The sequence below is a fragment of the Echinops telfairi genome, unplaced genomic scaffold (assembly GCF_000313985.2).
Source record: "Echinops telfairi isolate 266 unplaced genomic scaffold, ASM31398v2 ScPeMD7_443;HRSCAF=831, whole genome shotgun sequence".
Lineage (NCBI taxonomy): Eukaryota > Metazoa > Chordata > Mammalia > Afrosoricida > Tenrecidae > Echinops > Echinops telfairi.
The window spans coordinates 56549907-56559138 of NW_022104341.1; the positions used below are offsets into that span (position 1 = coordinate 56549907).

Here is a 9232-nt window from a genome sequence, read left to right on the forward strand (position 1 = left end):
GGCTCGTACAACTCATCACAATCCATACATCCATCCCTTGTGCCAAGCGCTGTTGTACATCTGTTTCCCTCATCATTCTCAAAACATTTGCTTTCTACTTGAGCTCTTGGTATCAGCTCCTCTTTTTCCCCTCCCTCCCCCTCCCCATGAACCCTTGATAATTTTTAAATTATTATTATTATTTATTTTTATTGTAAGAGGAGCACACTGAACTCTTCCGTGTGGTCAATTGCCCCTGTGGGTTTCTAAGACTGTAACTCTTTATGGGAGTAGAAAGGCCCATATTTTACCCTCTGGGAAGCTGGGGGTTTCGAATGGCTGATCTGTAGCGAGCAGGCCAGGTGTAATCCAGGACACCACCCTGGTTTTCAATACTTCCAGGATCATCTCTCCTCTCCCCATCCCTTGGCCTCCCCACCCAGACGACCTTGTCTAACCGATCTCTCACCAATCCTCTAGGTGGCAGTCTACACTAAGTAAACGAGAACCACTTCACAAAGCTCCCCCTTGCTCCTCTCACCACCCATGCACACTGGTTCCCACCTCACTCCGCCTTCACGAGTGAGTTAACGAGCTCTTTCTTCCAAAATAGTTTTCTGACCACTCTGTGCCCTCATGAGCATCCTTCCCGCGCACTCCAATAGCAAAACTGTGATTATGTTGTCCCTGGCCTATTGCAGGAGTGTGCGTCTAACAGAGCAACTGAGGTGCCACTTAGGAAGGGAACATCCAGTAGATCTCCTTGGAAGCTGAAAATACTATTTTTAGAGTAAATAAATAAATAAATAAAGTAAATCAATTGTCTTTTACTACTAAAGTGTGCATCTTGTGTCACGTTAAATACCTCGTATACATAAATTCATTGAACACGCACGGGAATCGTAGAAGTTAGGAGTTGCTGACAAGTTGGCTCCCAATTCATGACAACCCTGTCAGTAAAAATGATGCTGCCTAACCCTGTACTGTCCCCACGATTGGATAGAGATCAAATAGTTATGTTTAACAGGATTTTCACTGGTTGGTTTTCAATGCATTAAAAACAATGTAGCTAGCTATTGAGTGAACCGTGACCCGTGAACACCCGTGTATATCAATCAGCAGCTCTGTCCATAGCCATGTTAGTGGTTGATCTTTCAGAAGTAGAACACCAGGCCTTTCTTCCAAGGCACTTCTGTGTGTAGTCACACCACCAACTCCAACCCTTTTTCCTTCCTCTTAAAATTTCTTTTAACTTTTATTGACATGTAATTCACATATCATAAAATTCAAGACTTTAAACATATTTTTTAAATCATGCAATCATCACCACAATTTTAGAACATTTTCTTCATTCTTACTCATGATTTCCCCATAACCCTAGGAAGCTCTTAATTCAATGACTGTCTTTATAGATTTACCTGGATTTTATATCAAGAAAAACATACCAAAACCGACCAAACAAACCTAATAATCATAACAAAATAAGACAAAAACCTCAATAAAATAGAAAACATAAAATAATCAAAACTAGGACATATTTTAAATGGCTCAAAAGGAAGAGCATATGATTCTATGTTAAATTTTAACCTTACTACATCTGCATTAATCCACTTTTCGATGTTCTCAATCTGATAGCCAGGTTAGACACAACCCTAATCAGTGGTTAGAGGGATTCTCCAGAGACTCAATCCATGTGAGGACCCTACAAGTGGATTTTGAACTTTCACTATTACCCAGAGCTTTCTGAACACCGGGTGCTCAGAATTTAAGGTCTAAGACAGTTCCCGCCTCTGGTCTTGAATGCTATTATCTACAATCCTTGGATCACACAGGTTGTTGTGCTTCTTTTGTATTGGCTTACCTGACACCTCACTTAGATGACTACTTGCTTTAAGACAAGTTTTGAGATACCATACACTATTCTTTTGGATAGCTGGGCACCATCTGATTTCATCACCCTACTTTGCTATAGCACCTATTTTCTTCAGTGATCTTTTCATGAGGGCAAGTATTGCATAGGGCCACATCATACGAATTAACCGTTCTTCAATTAGGGCTACAATTAAATACAAGCTCAGCATTCAGTCATCTATCTAGGATTTAGACATGTCTCTGGTCCACTTTAGAGATATCATTATTTTATTGGGGAACATAATAAATCATCCCCACGGGGCATGTAGTAATTCTATTGATAATATCATTAATTTAGCTAGTGGTATAGAATTCAAAATGCTGTTGAGAAAAGGAAAGCATACATGTATAGGACAGGTTTTTAGACTAAAATACATGGTTATTGACTTGTACAGATTTAAAACTTAAGTGACTGAACAGTGTTTACACAATGAAACCTCCAATCTTTTAGTCAGCAACTCAGCATTAATCAATTACACCACCCAAGAACTCCATAGTTTTTTATATGAGGCAGTAAATTGCCGAGCCAGAATTCACAGTGAGTTTAGGACATGCTGCCCACTCTGCCACGGATCCGTTCACAGAGGTGGAATGTTGAAAGGTGGCAGAGTTTAAGGCACCTAGGATGTGGTGAGAAATCTCACTGGGGAGTATTTTCCACATCAGGTGACAGCATCCTGAGCGTGGGCTCTCTCCAGCGGGCAGCAAGAACATGGTGGTCTGAGCAGGAGGGTTTTAGAAGGTGCAACGATAAGCCCTTGGGAAGGATGTATTTCGAAGCAGTGTGTCAAGGGGATACGTCTAGAAGCACAGGGTCATCTGGAGGCTCCTGCCCTGGAAGTGTAGTGGATTCCATACTGTGCTGCTCATCCAAAGGGCAGTGGCTGGAACCTAACAATATGTTCCCGCCCAGGTGGCCTGTACACTTTCAGCAACCACATTGGACATCAGAGGTATAGCAGCACATTGCACTCCGGCAGTGTTGGTTGAAGGGCTGACACCCGGAGAAGAATACGGCCACTTCCAAAAGAATGGCCTAGTGCTATTTGAACATAATGAAGAGGTGAATTTTGGTCGATGATAAGGAAGAATTTTCTAACACGATGCCAAGGGAGGAGAGGGTCAAGGGAAGAGTTGGGTCGACAAGCTTTTGTTCTCCGTGGGTCATTTCAGAAGCACGAAGGAGATTGAAGATGAAGCATTTCATTCAGCAAATATTTGGGGTGTCAGGAAGTATGAAAGCTTCAAGAGGGGATTGTGTGGAGTTGCTGACCTCAAGCAATTTAACATGCACATGTGTGTGCCTGCACGTGTGTGCCTGCACGCGCGCACACGCACACACACACTATGTACATGACTTGCCTCCCATAAGCAACCATTCCTAAGTGGTTAGTATATAACTTATGCGTACGTGTTCCTGCAACATGTACACGATTGTGTGAGCACCTATAAATACATAATGTGTGTTGCTACGAAAAGTAAATGGAATTAACAAGTAATAGTATTTTTCCATGAGCCTTTGAAAAGCCCTTGGTGTATCTCATCCTGGTTTCTTTTTTTCTTTTTCTTTTTGTTAGTAGCATTATGCTTTAATGCCCATTTAGATTGCTATGTGAACATCTTTTCTATTATTTCTAATGGTTTCATCAACACTCTAAGAAATACAGACCTTCCTCCGCTGGTCCTACCGTGGTGCCTGGCGCTCTCCTCCCAGACCCACCACGCCAGGGGGCAACCCAGCTCCAGTTAGATGGCCCCGTCCGGTGGGTCGAAGGCCTAAGTGCTCACTTACCTAGACCTGATGCCTAGGAAAGTTTCCAAAGAAGCATTCCGGGTCATTTAATTAAGAAGACTGTGCTGGCAGTCCTTTAAAGCTGTAATTAGTGTTAGTCTACAAATCCTCTCTGACTCCAGAGAATATATCATCCCTGATTCCTATAATACCTCCCCCCACCCCCTTAATCCCAAAGGACTTTAGTCAACTCCATCAGTCTAATCCCTGTAGGCTTGCTGGAGCAGTAATTATATTTCAGGATGTGCACCTGTGGGGAAGGGGCTGGGAGGGTAGCCTTTGTCCTGGCGAGGAGTCTAATTGGCAGAGCCACTTTGATCAGGCTCGAACTTCATCGTTAAGAGAATGCGTTCTGGGGTCATTTTTCCTGGACCTCAGTCCCAGCTCCGCGACTTTCTAAGTGTATGCCCCCAGGCTGATTCCTCACCTGGGAAGGGAGGAAATTGGACCGCAGATGATTTCTAGGATGAATTCCAATTGCACTACTCTTTCCTCCATATATATCTTTTCTTGGCTCTCGGCCCTTTTGGCATTGTTCCCCTGTCTAGGATGCCTTTGTCCCATGCCCTCTCCTCACACCGCGTCCTCTGGGAATCGTTTCTCTTTCCTCCCCACCACCAACACGTTGGAAGAAATCGCTCCACACTTTGTATTTCTCATACAAATGTGTGTCTGTGATGGGTAGATGGCCTTTGGAACACCTGCTCGGCCAAGAAGAAAACTAAGACTAGGTAAATATGCATCACCTAGAAAGTTGCAATCATGATGCAACCGAAGGGTTTCTAAAACAACAGAAGAGACGATGCTTGCGGCCTAAGGGGAGAAAACAACTTTACCAGAGCTTGGTCTACCTCGTCCAAGAACAAATGTAACCATTCAAGACCGTGTTAGCCTTCCTGCCTCAGATAAAGGGATTTAAAAATATGAAGGTCACAATTACAGGCACACCAAAGCCAACCACCAAGTGCCGTGGAGTTGATGCCTGGTCACGGTGATTCCAAGTTTGCAGAGTTAAAAAACTCCGTAGAGATAAAAACAAAAAACAAAAAACAACTCCGTAGAGTTTTCCGGGCCATGAATTTCATGAAGCAGCTCACCAGGCCTCTTTGCTAAGCACCTCTGGGCAAGTGAATTGCCGAGCTTTTGGCCAGCTGCCAAGTGCTTAACACTATGCGCTGCTCAGGAACTCTGAGTAAATATATGAGCTTCGTATTCATTACCCACCAAGCACCAGGCCTAGAGTGCTTCACTGATGAATTCTGCCAAGCATTCAAAGAGGAAATGATATCGGACCTCCACAATCTATTATAGAAAAGAGACCAAGCGAGGGAGCACATTCTAACTCATTCTGTGAGGCTAGCCTTAACCTCATGCCCAAAAAAAAGACAGAAAAAGAAAGGAAAGGTTTTCATGAGATCAGATGCAAAAACCCCCAAGAAGGATAGTAACAAATCAAATTCAACGACATATAAGAAGCAGCTCATACTACAGCTAAGTAGGATTTCTTTCAGGTGTGTAAGTCTAGTTCAACATTTGACAATCAATCCAGCCAATCACATCAACAAGCTAAAAAAAGAAAAATCATGTGACCAAATGAATGACTAGGGAAAATCCATTTCCCAAAATCTAATACTCATTTAGGCTAAAATTGTCAGAATACTAGAACACAGGAAAACTTCAAGTTAATAAATGATATCTACCCAAAACATCTACTAAAATTGGGACTAGAACTAGCCCTCCCCACTCTGGTTCAACACGATGCTGACAGTCTTACCTTTATTTCAATGTAAGAAGACAAGAAACCGAACTCTAGGTATACAGACTAAGTAAGAAGTAAAACTCTCTTTAGTCACAGATAACGTGCTTGTCTATGTAGAAAATTTCAAAGCATTGACAAAAAAAGTGTTGGAATAAATGACTATGAGCAGACCACAGGATAAAAGGTTAGTGGATACAATCAATTGTTTTTCTTTATGCCGGCAATGAATAATTAGAACTTGAAATTAAAAATATAATATTTACATTAGTATCAAAATTAAGTAACATTCTTAGCTATAAATATAACATCAACCCCGATGATTCAGTGGTTAAGAGCTCAGCTGCTCTGTCCTATAGGGTGATGAGTCAGAATTAACTCAATGACAGTGGAGTTCTTTATTCTTAATGCAGAGGAGATTTGAATATATTTGTAGGCTGAGGGAAAGAATCTCATGGAAAGTGAGAGATAAAATATATAACTTTGAAAGTGGATGATTGATCCAGCAGAACCCTAAAGGAGTCGTTTCAAGCTTCCCTCTATCTCAGAAGCACCTGAGAGGGCTAATTAATATACAGACATCAGATGACACCTCTAGGTTTTGATTGCAATAAGCCTGAGGTGGATGTTTTTAACAAAATTCCAGGTGATTCCAACATAGCGAGTTTAAACTCAAAACCAACCCAACCTGTTGCCATCAGTCAATTCCGACTCACAGGGCAGAGCAGCACCGCCCCAGGGTTTCGGAGACTGTATATATTTATGGGAGAAGCTTGTCACTTGTTTCTCTTGAGGAGCAGCGGGTGGATTTGAACTGTCAACCTTTCCCTTATCATCCTAGCATTAACCACTGTGACACCAGATGTCTTTGATCCTAGGATCACACAACTTGGGAAATTCCAGGGCTCCAATGAAGGTAAAAATCTTTTTTTTTCTTTAAGGTTAAAAATCTTAATGAAAGAACAGAGAAACTGCTCAGCCACTCATGGGGCGGGAGCTGAGGATTTGTTTGGCGGCCTCCCTTTTCTTTGAGGCAGGAGGTGACATCTCAATGAGCAAGCTATGTGTGGATGGGAAGGCTGGGAAGGAGAAGGTCTTTCAGGCAGCAAACACGGCATGAGCGGATGGGGGAGACCTAGCATATGCCAAAGAAGAGCCATTTATCCAGCTGGTGGATACTGAAGCCTGGGTTAAGAACCGCGGGAAAGGAAACGAGGTTCTGTTTGCTGGAGCTAGGACTAGGAAGTTAAAGACTATGGACTTCATTCTGCAGGCCAGGAGGAACCATCAGCTCTTGATTGCAGGAGCTTTAAAAAACGTTCTTTTATTGGGAACTAATTATACGTTCATATGCAAGTATCAGAAATGACGCCGAGGTCCTGTGTGTTTACACACAAGCTAAGAACCCCTGGTAGCCCTATGGGTTAGCATTGGGTTGCTAACTGAAAATCCAGCTGCCTCATGGAGAAAGAGGGCTGTCAGCACCTGTAAATGCGTACAGCTTGAAAACCCTATGTAGCCTCACTATAAGTCAGAATGGGTTAGTTCATCCTTTAAACAGCTTCCCCCAGTGGCAGCACATATTTGTGTGTGTGTGTGTGTGTGTGTGTGTGTGTTACAATTGGGACATTAACCTGAATACAGTTTATAAAACTTACTCAGATTTTTCCCAGTTATATTTGTCTTCATTTGTGTAAGTACGTGTGTATTTATGATGTGTAGGTTTGTATATCTACAACCATCTATCATGCTGCCCTTTGATAACTGCCTTCGTCTCTCTTCCATATGCTTTCCCTGAATGCTAATCCTTGGCAAATACTAATCCTCCTTTTCTATAATTTTGTCATTTAAAGAATGTTATGGAAATGGAATCACACAATATGTAACTTTTTGATACTGGCTTTTTCACATAGCTCATTTTGGGTGGGAAGACAGCTACTTTTTTGTGTATATTGACAATTCATTTCTTTTTCTCGCTGAGTAATGCTTCATAATATGAATGTACGACAGTTTGTTTATCCCTTCTCTCACCGAAGGACATCTGGGTTGTTAACAGACTCAAGCTGTTGTGAATTCAGCTGATATGAACACTTGTCTAGAGGTTTTTGTGTGAACATAAATTTGGAATAAACACTCAAACGCGCAATTGCTAGGTAGCATATTTAGTTGTCAGTTTAGTTTTTATAACAAACTCTACAAACTCCTTTCCAGGATGGCTAAACTATTTTGCATTAACAAAGTATGAGGAATTCAGTGTCTACCCATTCTCACCAGTATTTGGTGTTATCACTGTATTTTTTAAAAAATTATAGCCATTTTGATAGATATGTAGTGATATTACCATTGCAACTTGCGGTTTTCTCTAATGGCTAATGGTGTTGTGTAGATTCGGGTTTCTGTTCTGTTGTTTTGTAATTGTGTGGTTTCTATTGCGGTATTCTTAACTTTGATGATTTTTTAATCCCTGTTATTGACCCTATTCAGAGAGCTTTTAAAATTGTCTTTGATTGTTTTTCAGTTTCATAATGTCTATCTGATCTTTAAAGGAGCTGCGGTGGTGTAGTAGATCCTAGCCACCCGCTGCTCCGCACGAGAAAGACTGCCGGATTTCGGCTCCGTGAAAGCGCGACAGGGTTAGAAACGCGAAGGCGCTGTCTTGCTCTGTCCTTTAGGATGGCTGTGCCGGAACCAGCTTGATGCCAGTGGGTTTTGTTTGTTTGTTTTGGGGGGTGCTTATCACATCATTTTTATGATTTTTATTACTTTAACTGGGATTTTTTTTCCCTTCCAGAAAATGTTTCATTGCTCAACATACCCTTAGGAGGCTGCTTTACATTCCTTGTCAGATGATCGTAAAATCTGATTCCTCTGTGTTGGTGTCCGTTGTTTGTCTTTTCTTATTCCCGTTTCTGGTGATCCTTGGTGGTATTTTATTGTGTCTTGGGCACCGGGCTATTAGAAGAAACTCTGGGTCCTATTTAATAGAGCAGAATGTCACTCTCGTTAGTTAGATTTATCTAAATAGAGTTTATCACATAGGTTCCCACCGACTTTGGTTCCCAGAAAGACTTAATTTTCTGTATTGTTGGTTGGTTTGCTTGAATTGATGCAGTTATACCGGGCTAGATCCCTGGTCTCTCCAAAGCCTATGGACTTAAACATTAGGATTCCCGCTCAGAGCTTCTTTCCTCTTCGGAAAACACACAAACACGAAACCTTCTTTTTCCGGCAGGATTTCTGTAAGGAAAAAAAGAAAGAGGGACCTTCTCTACAATTGTGCCGCTTAATGTTTAAAGTCTAAACCACAGGAATGCCTGTCCTGAAGGCTCTTCTCCCGGGCTGTTCTCGGTGGGGCAAACGCTGGGTTTTCTGCTGGAAGAAATGTTCCCTAAGCCAAGTGCTGCGGAGTCTTCGCCGCGGCGGGCACAGATTCCCGCCGGCCGGTCTCTGGCGGGGCGAAGGTAACCGAGGTTGGGGTAGGTTGATCTCCCTGGAGGCAGAGGGGGCAGAGGTAGTGAGGGCCCCTGGTAGGTAAATCCTGTCTATCTATACAGGGCTGAGAGTGTCAATCTCCGAAGCATTGCCATTTGCATGGGTCAGACCGCTTCAAGGTGTGTGTGTGTCCGTCTGTCCGCATTGTCTGACCCCCCTAATGCTTGCAGCATAACCACCCCAGACCCATTCCGATCATGAAGATTTCCCATATCATAAAAGTCAACAGAAACCGAGGTGGCACTTACCACAGACGCAATGCTATTGTGATCGATCGCCCACTAGAAGCCCCCCTCCCCCCG

The 9232-nt window shown here is 42.5% G+C and overlaps 1 protein-coding gene across 1 annotated transcript in view; it reads left to right on the forward strand.

The window, feature by feature from the left end:
* The first annotated feature begins 6195 nt into the window (after positions 1-6195).
* Positions 6196-9232, forward strand: part of DIRAS3 (DIRAS family GTPase 3) — a 5954-nt gene continuing 2917 nt past the window's right edge. The window contains exon 1 of the mRNA XM_004699344.2: positions 6196-6354. The gene's annotated coding sequence lies outside the window, so the exon portion shown is untranslated. The remainder of the gene's footprint in view (positions 6355-9232) is intronic.